This window comes from Pinus tabuliformis, chromosome 5_2, assembly GCF_031772625.1.
Source record: "Pinus tabuliformis cultivar Carrire ecotype Pingquan chromosome 5_2, CPIR1, whole genome shotgun sequence".
Lineage (NCBI taxonomy): Eukaryota > Viridiplantae > Streptophyta > Pinopsida > Pinales > Pinaceae > Pinus > Pinus tabuliformis.
The window spans coordinates 1,046,706,197-1,046,724,136 of NC_142306.1; the positions used below are offsets into that span (position 1 = coordinate 1,046,706,197).

Below are 17,940 nucleotides of genomic sequence, written 5' to 3' on the forward strand. Positions count from 1 at the left end.
TTATCGCTGGACATGATCGAAGTCCCTGATCAGTTGGTCCCCTCAACATAAACTTTGCATAAATCCGTTAATTTTTTCACACTTATCTTAAAGAAGATTAAATTTGCAGATTTTGATTAAATATATTTATATATTTTTTTTGCTTTTTTTTTTTTCTCTTTTTTGGAAAAAAATGAATAAAACATTTTTTAATTTCAAGTTCAGAGATAATTGTGATTTATATAGGGATATTAGATGATGATTAATGTCTACTAAGATTTATATAGGCGCTAAAGAAAGTAAGAGATTAATAAGATTTTTTTAACATTTTTATTTCTATTCTAAAAATGATATAAGAGAAGGGTTCCCAAATCATCATAGTTTAACTAGCTTAAAATGTCAAGAAGGTTAGTATTGTGACAAATATTTTGAAAATTTAGACTGAAATGAGTATAAGATGGACAATCTAAGTGATTTTCATCTTCAACCCTTTTAGAATAGCATAAGTGACAAACTCTTTCATCTCATGTTCTTTTGGGAATTGGCCAATGCCCAATTTCAATCTGAAGCTCATAAGAATTAGTTCTTATATTGGCAATGTTCATTTCTAATGGGCAATTTCACTTTCAAACTTATGAGAATTAGTTCTTGTATTGGAAATGTTCATTTTCTTCTTAACACTAGTCAAGATAGAAAAATATAGAAAAATAATTTTGGCTGTTGAGATTGGGCTTGATTGCCTCTTTATAATATAATAGTTCCCTTTCTCACTCAGGCTCTTTATTGCCCCACATTTTTCCTTAAATTTGGGAATAATAATATTTTTAATATCATCCAGAGTCTACAAAATGATATTCTACTTTATTCTCCAATGGTCCAACCAAGACTCAACATTCTAATGCCACCCTTGCTTCAGTCAAAAGTGGGGGTTTTGGCTAGAGTTAGAAGAAATTTAAGGAAACCTTTTTAGGTCCATGTTGTATAACCTCTTCTTATACATAAAGCACCTAGTCATAGCCATGATTTCAATGAAGAAATTGAAATGATTTCAATGGTTCACAGTTATGGTTAAAAACTTTCAAAATCCGTAGTTCAGATTCATTTTGTACGATCTGTGTTGGTTCAATGGATTTAGCCACACAATCATCCCATTGACTTTTGTGTTATTTAGAAAAGCAGCTGTTTTACCATTGGTTCTCTCAATTCTCCTAATGAAACACATCGAATCTTTTTGTAGAAATTCACCTCGTGTCATAATGAAACGATCTTTGATAATCCATACTTCTATAATCTTTCTTTTATCATTCTTTTCCTCCTCGATGTCGTTGGCACAAATACCTTTCCATATTTTGATTTAGATTTTATTGAAATAGCATTGTTACATTGTATTGTAACTGATTTTTTGTACAGGTAAATTTTTATTTTTTGGTCGAGTAAATGGCCAACTAAATAGCTTCACCGTGTAAAACGGTCTAATGAGCCTCTGTCTAAGTAAATCTCCATTTTCTGTCGAGTAAATCTCAGCTATATAGCTTCACCTTTTAAAAGCTTTAATTAGAATTTCTTCTATATTGGTAGATTGTTTTTATTAGAATTATATTATTTTCTTTTGGTAGGTAAGCACCCACGGGATCGTCAATCCAAAGCCCCATGGGCATTAAAATTTATATTATTATAATTTAGTGCATGAACTAATAAAATGTAATTAAAGTTATAATTGGATAATACATTGTAAGGCGTTTTCCTCTAATATCAACTTCCCTCTCACGGTACATGTACATTCGTGGGCTCTTGATTTAGGTGTTAGATTATTAAAATAGTTTCACCCATCCTATAGATTCGACCTGTATTAAGTTAGTTAGAAATTTAATTACAAATTATAGTCACGCAGATCAACCTCGCCATTAATCGACACTACCCGAATCGCCCTTGCTAGACACTACTTCCAGGTGCTTCTTCCTTTGCAACACATTTCCCTCCTATGAGATATACCGCACTCGGTGCGTGAAGAGATTCTGAGGGGTCTGCTCAATGTTGATCTGATTGGGTTCCATACATTCGATTATGCGAGGTACTTTCTTTCTTGTTGTAGTAGGATGTTGGGATTGGAGTATGAGTCCAAGAGAGGGTATATAGGGCTGGAGTATTATGGGTGCACTGTGGGGATCAAGATTATGCATGTGGGCATACATATGAGTCAGCTTGAGGGTGTATTGAGGCTTGCCGATACCGATTGACGGATTAGTGAGTTGAAGGCAAAGTATGAGGGCAAGATTGTGCTTTTGGGATTGATGACATGCACATTTTCAAGGGCATAGGGTTGAAACTTTTGGCAATGGAAAAACTTCTGTATCAACACCCAAAATTGGTTGGTAAATTGCTCATGGTGCAAATTCTCAACCCTACACGCGAGCGAGGTACAGATGTTTTGGAGATCCAGGAGGAGATATCTGTCACCTCAGAAAGGATAAATGAGTAATTCGGAACTGAAAGATATCAACCTGTTGAATTGGTGTAGAGACATGTTTTGTTGCATGAAAGGGTTGCATATTACACAATTGCAGAATGTTCGGGATGGTATGAATTTGATCCCATATGAATACATTGTTTGCAGGCAAGGTATTATAGAACTAGATGCCAGATTTGGAATCACATTTGATAACCTATAGAAAGTATGTTGGTAGTTTCCGAGTTTGTTGGATGCTACCCCCCTCTAAGTGGAGTTATTCGTGTAAATCCCTGGAATATTGAAGCTTTAGCTGATGCTATGAATATTGCCATTACAATGCCAGATGCTGAGAAGCAAATGAGACATGAAAAGCATTTTAGGTATGTCAACACTCATGATGTCGCCTTTTGGGCCCAAAGTTTCATAAGATACTTGTAAAGAACTTGTAGAGGGCACTCTCGAAGCCGATGCTATAGGTTAGGATTTGGATTGGGATTCAGAGTGGTGCGTCTTGATTCATACAAATCTCTTATCTACAAAGGTACAAACTTACATAGAACTTTGTCTTTGTATAATTGTGTGTATCATGTTCTTTTTTGTTACAAATTTAAATGAGTTAATATGCCTCTGCTTCTTTTCCATCTACGTCTTCTTGGCTTCCCAGAAATATCAAGTAGAAGGCCGAAGGTGTAGACCAAGAAAGCCTAGCCCATCAATACATTTGGGAATAGATTTTGTACTTAAGGCAGCAAATTTGAATAGTCCAAGGAGTACACATCAACATTGAACCTAGAGAATGCTACTGAATTTAAACCTAGAGTGACCTCAAGTTTCGATCACAGCTTGACTTTTAAGGCAGCAAACATCAAACTGTTTTCATAGCTTTTGAGGCTAGCAACCCTCTATTAAAGGCTTAAGTTGTTTAATCTAGAAACAAAGTTCATTTTCAATAGGGAGGTTGTCAAAAAACCATCTTTTTTGAAACACAAATTTGTTGAGATAGTTGATTTGTGAGAGACAAAGGCAATGAAAAATCCAGTTACCATTATCTTCAATGTTGTGTCAGGAATACAATTCTATATCCCATTCCTAAACCTAGAAATAATATGATCCATATTATTGCCATTAGAAAATTGGCTACCTAGGATGAATCCTACGCCCTCCCAATGTTATCAGTTGTAGGAGTAAATTCATATGCTACCCAACTAGATTTGCGGAAAAATAACTTCAATTCTAATTTCCAATGTAGGTATGGCATTTTATTCTTTGAAAAGCTTCAGATTAGTAAGCTTTCATCTCTTATAAAAAATCCAAATTTAAGTAACCATAACATATCCCTATATATATACATTAAATTCTTAAATTTTGTAATCAAAGCTCTTATCGATACATTTAATTCATTGCCCCATATGCCTTTGCTTCTTCTCCATCTATGTCTTCTTGGATTCCCAAAAATATCAAGCAGGAGGCCGAAGGTGTAAACCAAGAAAGCCTAGCCCATCATTTACCGGTCTATTTGGGCACATCACTCCCGACAATCAGATTAGTGTAAATAGGGTCTATCAAACCCTAATTCAGTTGCTACATGCACTAGACATGCCACCTCATTGGGTGCTTTCATCCATGAGAGTTCCTTGACTTCAAACCCCGCTGAAGTGCTTCCTTGGGTCACCAGTGCACCCCTGGTCAGGGGTAAGTGCTCTGCAGAGTAGGTAGCCCCATTCAAGGCTGCGTTGTAGAGCACCTAAGCCCACTCAAGCCTGCGCTGGGTGAGAATCCTTGAAATGTTCATTGGATCCTAAGTATATTCCTCCTTTCTAGAGCCTTCTAGAAGGAACCCAACTCCTATCCTATCAAGATGAGCTCGACTTAGGATAGCCTTGGATCATCTAATCCTCTATCCTCTCATCCCTTTGAACATGGAAACTAATCATCCAATTATGGAAAACCATTCAATGCCATATTAATGAAAAAACCACTTGCATTCATCTATAAATTGGCCTCCCATCATAGAGCCAAGGGGATTGGATATTATAGAGAAGTATTGTTGGTTTAGAGACTTAAAATCATTGTCAAAGTGATGTTATGCTGCTAGATTGATGTTGCTATTGGTGTGATGAGGGCTTGGACTAAGCTGGATGAGTAACATGAGATCGAACCACATTGGGTGTAACTTCTCCTTCCATCAATCAATAAAGTTGTTTGTTCCTTTTCCAATACTTTTGTCTATATATATATGATCAATGTATGTTCAAATGTTGTTGATTCCATTTGTTTACGATAAATAGATCATATGCTTTGATTGTTGTCATCTTCTGTTTATGTTGGCAGGTACCAATTGAGCGAATTCCATTTGAGCGGGAGAGACGGGAGAAACTCAAAGGAGATCAAAAGAAGCGAAGGATCACTAGTAGGTTCTTTTATCTTATATGTTTACTGTAGGAAAAGGTTAAACATCGTTACTTCAGTTGTGCTAAGTGTAACTACCCACTTAGGGGAGATATAATTATCCATAGGTATATATTCTGTATAACAAATTAGCGACCATACTGGGGAACGACCATCATTCCTAGTAGTTATCCCTTGTCTTAGCAGCACCAATAGACTTTGCCTGAGTTCATTTACCTATATTCAGTCATTTTCAAGCTTGTTTGGTCAAAATGTTGCTTATTTGTGTGTTGATAGTGCTCTCTGGTATCAACACATTGTTGTTCTTAAAACAGTGCGTTGCAGAGCAGCCTTAACCTAGAGACAGTGCTCTGCAACGCACTGTCACCCACTCAGGGCTGCGTTGGTCCCTGTCAAGCCAAAAGCCCATCTTTTTGCTTGATTTTTTCCAAATTGTTTCACATCTTGTTTGCTGAATGGTCAACGTTTCTCTGTCCCTGAAGTCCAAATTAGCATTTCTTTTCCATGCCCACTTTGGCTTTGTTTGTTCAATGTTTCTTTATGTTTTCTTTATCATTGTTGAATCAATCCCAAGGTTAGTTTACATTGATTAGTCTTTATTTTTCTGAAAAAAAAATGTCGTAAAGTCTTCGTTTCTTGTGAAAAGCATTTATTGATCATTTGTGTATTTAGTTTCTTTATCTTCATCTAAACATTAAAGGAATGAAAAGAAAAACATGCATAATGAATTTAGAAGTTTGTGTGTGCATGTAGGAATGGTATAGGGAAAGTTGCATTAGATGTCATCTATGTTATTTGTTTAAAGATTATGATTGCTCTATCCCTTTTAGTTACGGTTTTCATTGTTTAAATCAAATGAAAAGAATGTTTCCCATCTTAGTTGCATTCTACGAGTTTCAGAAACATCACGTGGTGAACCTGAAAGGCAAACTTTTAAACAAGATCAACTAAAATTTATCTCAATTAACCTAATGGAGCATTGTAAGTTAACGAATAATATTTAGAGGTCTAGGCTAGAGACATGTTTCGGCTTCGTTAAACATAGTAGCTGTCACTAACGGTCTGTGATACATTCCAAGTGTGATACCTCATTCCACATACGTAAGTATCTCATATCTCATCAACGTACTTTCGGGTATATCGAGCGGTGTTATAGTACAAAATGTATAAGGGAATGCTCTCACTGTGCGGTTTCACACTAGACAACGCTAATACGGATTGGGCCTCCACATACTTTTGGGTATATTTGGGAGGACTACATTAGGTGTCTATCCATCCATAGGTAACTGAGTCGGCCACCTTGTATATTGTGATACACCGAAAATAGCATTCTAGGAGATTACCTACACATATGTTAAGTCCTAGGCTCCTCTGAGGCGGTATATTACAGTTCATAGTTACTTGGTAATTATTTTTCCTAGATTACCCTCCTTTTGTTTATTTATTTTTATAATAAAATCAATCAGCAATCATGGAAGAAAATCAACCTTTACCCCATCGTTTGTGTAGGACAGCGAGTAAACCGCCTTTACTGGCTGAAACTACACCTAGTCGGTGAAAGCAGTCTCATTTAACTGAGTCCAATACATCACAAACTTTTGGTTCTTCATCTGATTTACCAAAGTCACCTATACTGGTACGTACTGCGATTCAAGTTACTCCTCCTATTACTGGTTTATCTCTTACTGAAGTGGAACCTCTATAATTACCTGAGGACACTGAAAGTGAACTTAGTGAAACGGTAACTGAAGTTGTCCAACAAAATGTTGATCCTCAACTAGAAGTTGTTCAAGAAATTCATCCTGAACTTGTTGTTCTTTTACCAAAACACTTGGATCCTAAATTTGAACAACCAAAAGTTGTTCCCGTACTGGAAAAAGATCAACTAGTTTATCTTCAGACATCTGTAACTATTGAGACTTCTCCTTTACTGCAGAGTCAAACACCATAAATTTCTTATGAACCTGATGGTGAAATCCTTCCACCCGGTTTGATTGCTATTGAAGAGGAATTTGAAGAAGAAATTTCACCTAGAACTCCAACTCATTTTCGACCAGGGCTTTATCTTTATCCTTCTTTTCCTCGGTTAACTTATACTACTCGTCTTGATCCTGTTTACTTTCAAACTCCCGTAGATTCATTAGGACATTTATTGGGTCATTTGATTATGGTTGAAATAACATCCCAGACTGTATCATCTGTTACAACTGCGACAACATCTACTGTCGCTACATCTTTGATGTTTACCACAACACCTGAGTCACATCTGTATGGTGGTCCGTCCATACCACTGGGTTACCAATAATTATCTGGAACTCACTTCGGTGTTTCTTCTAGTCCATGGACTTTACCCATGTTGTCCACAAGAATTTTACCTAGTTCTTCACTTACAGATACTCAACAGTTTGATCCATCAAGTCAATATCAAGCTGCTCCATCTGGTTACCGTCCAATGTATCCACTTAACACCAGATTACCTCCATATGGAGAAAAATATGCCCAATCTGCTTATTCTCCATACTCTGGATGGCCACCATATGGCAATATACCATCATCTTTAGGTCCAACTTATTCTAGAATGATTGTTTGTTAATGGCAGCCTACCATGCCTGTTCAACCAAGGCTTGTGTATTCATCAAAACCAATACGACTTGTTTCATCCATACCTACTACGCTTGTTGTTAAGACTTTACCACAGTCGCAATCTCAGTTGATTGTATCTCAACCTTTGTAAGCTAATCCTTCTACCTCTTACCCTCAAGTTTCAAGTCTACAGACTCAGTCTTCTCAGACCATTTTACAACAACCATTTGTGTATGAAATCCAACAACCTTATGATAGTTTACTATTAACTGGGATGACTCAGACTTATACTGGTCCAATTTATCCACAACCTGGTCAAACTTATAATGGTGGGAAACAACCATTGTATCAACAACCGTGGCAGCCACAATACAACAACATCAATTCCAATAGTACCAAACTTATCCTAGACTTGGTCAATAACCCTATGCTAGGTTTGGTCAACAACAAGCTTACCCAGGTTCTAGTCAACAAGTCTATGATGGTTTTGGTCAATAGCAAATCTATTCTGGTTCCCAACAACAACCTTATACTGGATATTCTCAACAAACCTACCCCTATCAAGGTTACCGATAGCAATTTCCTTATGCTGGTATGCAAAGGCCTATTTCCTAGGCAGTTCCATCTTGCCCTGGTTACGCTCAACCCGACCTAAACCAATAGTTGCCTTTTGTCGCAACACTTGAATTACCGAATTTAAATCGGCTTACTAATGATCCCATTCTTTATTAAGCTTGGTGGCTAGTGATTCCACACAAATTGCCTTATGAGATTCTTAAGTTCAATGGAAACCATGGAGAAGATCTGTCCAATCATGGTATGAATTTTCATTTATGGTATTCATCCAACTTCCTAAATGATGATTCAGTAAGACTACATCTTTTTCAGTGAATGCTCACTAGTCCTACTGCAAAGTGGTATATTGAATTGCCACGAGCTTCATTTGACAACTTCATAGCCTTAGCCACTACATTTTTAACCCATTTCCAGTTACCCATCAGATATGAAACTGGAACGGAACTGTTGACCAACTTTAAATAGACCACTTCTACTCACATTTCTGATCATATTCATGAGTGGCGTTGCCATCATCGAATGGTCAAAACTTTTGTTCCTAGTCAGATTTTAGCTGAGTAGTTTATTAAATACTTATTGCCATCTATCACCGAGGATGTGGTTAAAGGAGGAGTTGTTACTGAAGAGCAAGTAATTTCTCCTGCCTAATACTTAGACTTGATTTACACCTAGTATGGCATGCTCTATGATAAGATTCCAAATGCACCTAGACCAGCTTTTACTGTTTCACCACCTCCATCCAGTAAGGACTCTCATGCCGGTGACAGTGTGATATGTTCTTCAAACACTCAAACTGCAAGTAGACCATCTAGTCAAACACTTGCTATTTCAAATCAAACCTCTAATACACCAGATAATACACTCGCTTCCGAAATAAATGTCGTGTCATCTGAAAAAGGTAAAAATGAAAAGAAACTTGGAAGCAAGAAAAGGGGGAAAGCCAAAAAGAAACAAAATTCTCCCCCTCAAGAGAAATCATCTGATTCCTATTCTCTGGCAAGGAAACCTTGTTACCCATGTTTAATTTGTAATGAGGAGCACTTTATGTGAGACTGTCCTCACTGCTCTGAAGTCTCAAAACTTCTTAAGGCTTGTAGTACATTCGTTGTGTTAGCAGACCCTTTTCCTAACCCAGAGACTCATTTGGTTGCTACAGATCATGCTTCCACTTCACAAGTTCTTATGCTATCTGCCACTAAGCCTAAGACTAATGTTTTGGTGACTACACCAAGTAAATATTATGGTAATCCACTGTCATTGTCGAATAACTAGGCTATAGATCAACCCAATACTTCGACTTCGACTTCGTCTGACTCCATTCCACCACCCATTGCACCAGAGTTAACAATAAAACCACCTAAGGGAGTTGTTCATAAATCTACATTCAATCCTCAATCTCGAGCAGCACAAAATTATAACATAGTAGAAGATTTGTCTCAGTTACCTTCTCTATGTTGAAGATTGAGGTGCTTCAAAATTGTCCCTCCCAAAAGCATGCTTTATTGTCAACAATTGGTGGAATTGATCCAACGGATTCCAATCTCATATTTTTTAACCATGCGGGTTACATGCCACAATTACCAGCACAGTTAGCATTCTTGATCCAAGTAAATGCTTTGAATCACCTCATTCACTGAACCATTATTGACGACGACACATCTACTTATATCATGTCAATGAATTGCTGGAAAACACATGTCTCACCACCATTGTCACAATCACCTACAATGTTAAATTTTTTTGACTATCTCATTTATACACCTTGTGGAATTTTAAGTAACTTGCAAATAGAACTAAGGGGAAAAATTGTAACTGTTGAAGTTGAGGTCGTTGATGGACCCCTTGACTACAATATTTTACTAGGAAGACTATGGGTTTATGCTATGGCTGCTGTGGTTTCGACATACTTTCGTATGATCGCTTTCCCTCATAAAGGTGGAATCGCAGTAATAAAACAACTTGCCTTCTTCGCCTCTAGTTCACAGGCAACTGGGAGTGTTCTATTAGTTCACGGACCTCCGCTATCTCTTTAGAACATTGGAGTAGGTCTCTTCAAAGATTCTTCCCTAATGGGCACCTTTTCACTACCGTCACCATCACAAACAGCGGAAGTTGCAAAAGTTGAGATTTGCAACATGATATCTTCCAATTCATCTAATTCATGGAATATTTCCAATAATTCTGAATTTGATATGCATAATGAAACCATGCCGCCAAGCCCAATTGATCTTGCATAACAATCAATCTTTTTGTCTTGCGCAACAAATCCAAATCCATCATCACTGATTGTATGGGTTGATCGTTCGTTAGAATATGGTACTTTCTCTGATCCTTTTTCATGTACATTTTCTACTGATGAAGGAATCATCCAATCAATGATGACAGAAGAAGAACCATGGGTAGATTATTATCATCGATCCCATCTTCCAGATCACATAAAAGATATTCCAAATGAACTAAATTGACCTTCAATCGTTGATTTCCTTTCAAATTTTGTATTTATAGACACATTCAATTCCAAACGAAACTTATCGAATATTGAAGAAACCATTTCTATCGATATTTTGACCAAACCTGAAATTGTAGAAAACATCGATGTTGGAAAATCTTGTTCTCCATCGGAACTTGAAACTTACCATGCTCTTTTTCATGAATTCCATGATATATTTGCTTGGTCATATGAGGAAATGCCAGGTATTGATTCTAGTATAGTTGAACATGAGATTAAAATGTATCCTGATGTCAAGCCGGTACGACAATGCCTCCATCTTGTTCATCCGAAGAAGGCTGTTGCCATAAAAGAAGAAGTTGAAAAACTTTTGCATGCTGGTTTCATATACCCCGTTCCTCTTACCAATTGGGTTTCCAATATTGTTCCTGTCATGAAGAAACAAGGAACAATACGAGTGTGTGTTGATTATAGGGATGTTAATCATGCTTGTCCAAAAGACAACTATCCCACTCCCTTTATTGACCAGATAATTGATGAATGCACCGGACGTGAAATATTTTCATTTATGGATGGCTTTTTCTGCTATAATAAGATCAATATCTGCCTAGAAGACCAATCTAAAACTGCCTTTATTTGTCCCTATGGCACATTCACATATAGGAAACTCCCTTTTCGTTTGAAGAACACTGGGGCAAATTTTCAGAGGGTAATGAATTATGCCTTCCATGAAATCAAACACATCATTCAACCCTATCTAGATGACTTACCTACCCATTCACGGAAATGGGTTGATCACCCGCAACATTTGAGAGCCATCTTTTTACGGTTCTGACACTAGAAAATTCAACTCAATCCACATAAATGTCTATTTTGTGTTGGTTCTGGTCGTTTGTTTGGTTTCCTAGTGTCGAAAGAAGGAATTTGACTCAACCCCTTGAAGGTTAAGGAAATTCTTGATCTGCCTCCATCTTCCAATTTACTTCAATTACAGAGACTACAAGGGAAGGCTAACTTTCTAAGGAGATTCATTCCCAACTATGCCGAAATGGCTAAAGGATTCACTTGTCTTTTGAAAAACAGAATTCCCTTCCATTGGGACCAGGTTGCGCAAGCTTCCTTGGATGCTCTCAAAGATACCCTGATCCGAGCGCCATTAATGTATTCCCCTAATTATCAGAATGACTATTTCATGTATCTCGCTGCTACAGATACAACCATTGCTATGATTTTAGTCCAAGAAGAAGATGGGATTGAACATCCGATCTATTATTTGATTCGTAATCTCAATGATATGAAAGTTAAGTATTCTTATGTTGAGAAGCTAGCTTTGGCTTCTGTTCAAGATGTACAGAGATTTCGCCATTATATCCTGGTTTGAAAGACCACTGTCATTTTGGATTGCATCCCTGTGACATACATCTTGTCACGTCAATTGCTGGGGGGAAATATTCAAAATGGATCGTCATTTCGAAAGAATTTGATTTGGAATTCATCAAATCCAAGTCAAATAAATCTATACTTTTTTCCGAGCTTCTTTTTTACCTTCCCTCTACCTCCATCGACTCAACAACGGAACCATTAATTCTGGATGAGTCTTTGTTTCTGATCTCGTCATCCGACCCTTGGTATGTGTTATCACCCAGTAATTTCCCAAGGTTAAATAAGGAGATCATCGGGGTAACCACTAACCACTTTTAGAGATCAGGATCTAGCCTTCCTGATGCTCAGAGAGGGCTCTCTCTATATGATTTAGCTTTGCTTGTTTGGATATTAGGCTAGCTCTTAAGGTTTCGGGGGATTTTTATTTGTATTGAAGATTGGGTGGTGGAATCCTTGAAACAAATGGATAGAATGATGTCTCTAGACCATTGGGCATATGGTGTCAAAAGAAGGGCAACAGAACTAGATCAACTCATTAAAGGGAATGTTCAAAGGGCAAGATAGCAGAGTAGAGTGTAGGTCTTTAGGCCAGAGGGGTGGAAAAGGTTTTAACCAGGGTGAGAGAGCAATTAAGAATTCTCAGACTAGGATTGAAACAAGGAACGGGGGGTGGTCAGAAACAAAGGGCAATTAAGAATCCTTTTATAGATTAAAAGAAACAACCTGAACTAAGGAGAAACTAAGAATTCCTTAATTTAGATCATTTGTAGAAAACATATATTTTCCTAACTGTTATAGCAGAGTGTAATTAAACAAATTATGATATAATACTTCCAGTTATGGCATCCAGATTTAGATCAACAATATGAAAATTTTAAGAGATAACAACAATGTGAGAAAATACTTGTTTGCACTTCGCTTTGCACATGAATCCTTTGAAATATATTGTCTTTATTCACCAATCCAACTTGCTGGCTCAGTTAATGCTCCAATAGCTTTTACTGTCTTTCAATCAAGCAATCTATAGAAATGTCTAAGAATCCACCCCACATACTTCAGATTGTGAAGTATTTATACGAACGTGTTATTACAAATATCTCAAACTAACTTGAGATTTAATCTAGGAATTACAAATATCTTATCGCAAGAAGATAGAGGTAGCTAATGAACTGATTTCATGTTGTCCCTTTTATTGTGGTGTTGCTGGCTATTATGGTTTGCTTCTAGCTCTTTATGCTCTTTACTGTTGAATGCATTTGCGTTGGAGGTTTTATTCACTTCTGTCTTTCATCTGATACTCTGTTACTGATACTTTTTCACTCTTATGACCTGTCTTTATCCTTTCTGTGTTTCTTCCTTTCACTGTTACAATTTAACTTTTACTGTGTTTTTCAACAGTAAATTCTTATGTTTTTTCATGTCTCAGCATCGGAAGTGGATATCGATCAAGTTTCAGTGTGTTTGTTTACTTGTCTTCTAACTGCATCTCTGGTCTGGTTACTCTGTTCTAAACGGTCACTGCTCTATTCCTTGTCTTCTTCTTGGCTCTGTGTGTAAGGGTCTTCATCTTTTGTTCCTCATATAATTGATCTTCTCCTTCTGAATTTGGTCTTTTAATAGGTTTCTTGTCCGAGTCTTGGAGTAAACAGGTTCTTTGACTAGTATCAGAACTGTTTATCCAAGCTCGATCTTAGTCTGATAACCTGAAAAATTCAATAATTTTTAAGAAAACACCAGTCTGCAATGAAGGGCTCTTGGTGGCTTTCTAGCATAGGGATGCTTGGGTAAGGTCTCAGGGCAGTGTTATAGGCATAAATGGAGGTGAAATCGCATTGCAGAGGGACAGGGTGGTGCTGAAGGGTTTCATAGGTTTACACAGTAAAACAGGCGAAAAGTGAGAAAACATGGGTTTTTCAAGGTTTAAACTTTAACGGGAAAACTTATGAAATATGGCACGAAATTCATATTTTTGAATGATGGGTGATTGATCGGAATGATGGAGAAGTGGTATTGGAGGGCCCTCGCACCGCTTTAGAGGCGTGGGCGGTTTTGAGGAGGGGTCACCTGATGTGCTTTAGTGCGTGACACGTAGCCATCGAGGGTCGGGGGAAAATCGTCTTATCAGGCGGGTAAAGTTAGGTGATCGGGTTCAACCGATATGAATGTAGGTTGTTAGATCTGCGGGATTGAGATCTGATGGTAGTTTGGTGGGAGAGCTGCGCGGGGGGAAATAAACGGGAGTTGAGGGGGGGCCAAGGGTTTAATCAGGGCAATTTGGGAATTATTTTAGGCTTAAACCCTGGGTTAAGTGATCGAGTGCCGCTTAATGATAGGATTAGGCGATGGGGTAGGGTTAACTACCAGGATTAATTACTCATGTCGGGATATGGGTAGTTTATATAGTTTTTATTTAAAACTAAGAGGTTGGGGTATTTTATATAGGGTTTTAATTTATTTATGAGAAAAGGGTTATAGGGGAGTTATATAATAAAATTAGTTAATTAATATGAAAAGCGATGGCAAGGGTTTTTTCCTAAGTTAAAAGGGCAAAAGGCATGCAATTGCACATTTTAGCTTTATACTTAGGAAAAATGCTTTTTTGTGGGTTTTTTGTGTGAAAGGGATTTACATGGGGGGGTATTACTTTTCTTAGGTAAATTGGGTTTAAACCTTAGGAAATGGGGTTTTTTAGGGTAATAAGAGGAAATGGATTTTTTTGAAGGGGTAATGTGTTTATGAAGGGGATTCTAGCACTTGAGTCCATAAGTCATTAAGTCGAGGGTCTGGTCCCTCCAAAAGTCAGAGAAATGCTCTTGAGCCTCTTTTACTGTAGGGTTAAAAGTATTTAGAACATAATTGTTGACAGGAAATTAGTAAGTAAAGGGGATAAGTGAATGAGGGGAAGTTAATCACATGAACTAGTAAACCTTTGTATTTGCCTTCATAGCTGACCATACATGTTGAAAGATGTATATAAGCATGATGCATGTTCTTTGACCCAAGTAACTTTGTAGTTCAGTAACCTTTATTCTACTTACCCATTTCTTAACTCTAACATATTTTCTTCATTTCTTAAGGTGCATTTAAGCTAGAAAACCCTTATTCATCTATTTTTCTTACATAAAGAAAACTATCTAACTCTAATCTTATATCATCTAAGGGCTCAGATTAAGCTATGAGATCCTTTTATTTTCTCTACCTAACTATGATCTGCCAAGATTAAACTGTTTGGTCAGATTTTATTCTCTAATCTATAAACATGAAATTCAAATCATGGAATAGCCAAGATTAAATTATTTGATTACCATGGATTGTAGTTGTTGAGCCCTGAAACTACATCTCTTCTACACACTTTTCTAGACTTTTTCCCCTCACTAGTGCCCCACAAGCTATCAAAAATCATTACATATTGATTCTAAAAGAGCATTTAAGTGGTTTTCTAACTATATTTTTGTGTTTGCTATTTGACTTCGATTTTGCTCATCAGCCGTAGAATGCAGCCACTTTCCGCAGCTGACTCGAATTTCCGCAACTGTTTTTGTTTATCTCTAGGTTACAGGTGTCATCAAGCAAAACGAGGCACGTGGGCAGTTTAGGAATGATCTGGACATGGATCAGGTCCTATTGGTTCAGCTAAATTCGTAGAGGAAAGCCTTGGTCAAACAATAGTCAAATGAGGAGTTCTATGGCAAACAGGTCTCTGTTTTCAACACGTGAAGGGTCCAAGGCCATTCCTAGATCCATGGCTACGCTTTGACAACTGTAGACTACCCCCACGATGTAAATCCAACAGCCACCTTTCGGTAGATTGAATGATCTTGGCAACCATCATGTTAAGCTCACGGATGTTGTTTTTTACATGTCCTTTGCCGAAGGTGTTTCATAGGAAAACTGTTATGTAATTTCCTTTATAAATAACGCATTTGCAAACAAATGTATCTAGTTAGTTTTTGGAGGTAATCTTGCTGTTAGTTCATGCACTGTGTCGTGACATTGGCCCTGCTATTGTAACGAGAGGATCCTTCCTCTGTTTTGCAATATAACAAGACTTTGTTTTACATGACTGTGTGAGCGTAATTCCAGACTGACAGCGTGTTAACCAAGGCCGTGCAGAGGGCCCCTGCTGGCTGAGGTTTTGTTTCTTTATTTTTGTAAAGTTTTTATATGTTGTTGTCTTATTTCCATTGTAGATATTTCATAGTTTATTCACCTGTGTATATTTCATAAGTTAGTTATGATGTTAATGTTTCATTCTTGTACATGATTTTTCAAGCATTGTATATTTTTGCTAACACTGATCAGTGTGTGTTTTAGGATAGGCTAGGCCCAGGCATTTTCATACAATTTTTGCAATAACTAGTGACATGAGATTTGCCTCTTTGATGACTTTGTTTTCTTAGCTTTTCAATTCCAGTTATGCTTTGATCTCAGTCTTATTCAATTGCTTTGTTAGTTAGTTTAAATATCAAATTCTTCATGTCATTGATGTTATCTCCAAAGCCATAGCTTAACCCCGAAAAGACTACTTGGCGAGCTATCGGACTATGAGTGATGTGATATGATGTTACTTTTATTTTTCTGCAATTAAATATCAGGTTCGTCATGTTATTGACGTTATCTCCAGAGCCATAACCTAACCCCGAAAAGACTACTTGGCGAGCTATCAGACTATAAGTGAAGTGCCTTGATTTTATTTTCATTTGCTTTGTTAGTTAGTTTAGATATCAATTCCTCATGTTATTGAAGTTATCTCTAGAGCCATAGCTTAACCCCGAAAATACTACTTGGCGAGCTATCGGACTATAAGTGAAGTGAATTGATTTTACTTTTACTAGTTTGCAGTTTTTGATTTGTTTGAGTGCAGTAGCTTAACTTATTTTTCTGTATTTAGATGAGCAGCAGAGATAGTGATTTCATGATCAATAGTTCATTATTCGTTTGATTTGAATAGCTGCACGTTTACATTCTTATCCAAGTATTAATTTCATCACTAATATGTTTTGAGATCCTCTGAAGTGTTAAGCTCTGGAAATCATCATAAAGGACATAATTGCCTTAATATCTACATCCATACTTGCCTTATAAAGTATTCTCAAAACTCAGGAATAGGATTTCCCATTCACATTAAGCGATAAACAAAGATAAAAACTCCAAAACAAAATAAAAATTGAAAACAATAAAAAGTAAGAAGGAGTTTGTCTTGCACATATAGTGTGCCACACTTCATTAGTTTATGACTCCCGGATTGATAATTAATGTAGCAATTTAGGACATACTAAATTGACTAAACAGTTTGGCGTCGTTGCCGGGGAAGTGTAACTAGGTAGCCGATCTCTTAAAAAAAAAGAAGAAGGGAAAATTGATAACTTCTTGAAGTATGCTCTCCTCTTGCACCTAGTGTGATCTGGAGGATCAGAAAAGAGAGTTATTAGTTCAATAATTTCTTGATTATGCTCTATTCTTGCACCAAGTGTGACCTGGAAGATGAGAAAGAGAATTATTAGCCCAAATTAAAAAATAAAAATAAATAAAATAAATAAAAAATGACATGCATAGGGCAAGAGATTCTAGGGGAAGGTTTATAGCTAGGGCCAAAAGTTTGATTTTCACAACTCCAGCTAATTCAAGGCATAGACAAGATACACCTCCATCATCTCCAACTCATACTCCTAGCCTTATGATTCTTGGAATTCAAGGGGCAGCAGCCGAATTAGGAGATTCTCCCACACTATCTACTAAATCTAATCTAGGAGAAGAACCTTTCTTCACTTCTATAGGGGAACATATTGTAATCAAAGAAGTAGAATCACCTGAAGAAGAGGGAAAGGGAGAAACTCTCCCTCGTTCACCATTAATAGAAGAACCAGAAGACTCTGAGGAAACTATCATGATAGAGGAAGTAGTAGATGGATTTGGAGGAGGGGGTAGAGGTAGAGGAAGAGGAAATAATGGAGGAGGTAGAGGTAACAATGGGGGAAATAGGGAAGGAGATAACTCATTTGGATTCCCTATAGTTAATGAGGAAACACATACAACAATGAAAAACATTTCACCATCTGTCCTCCCAAACTTTTATGGGTTGCGAAGTGAGGATCCTGAAACATTTCTATTT

The 17,940-nt window shown here is 37.1% G+C and overlaps 1 pseudogene; it reads left to right on the plus strand.

The window, feature by feature from the left end:
• The first annotated feature begins 375 nt into the window (after positions 1-375).
• LOC149162829 (alpha,alpha-trehalose-phosphate synthase [UDP-forming] 5 pseudogene) lies at positions 376-7,430 on the plus strand (annotated as a pseudogene).
• The last annotated feature ends 10,510 nt before the right edge of the window (positions 7,431-17,940 follow it).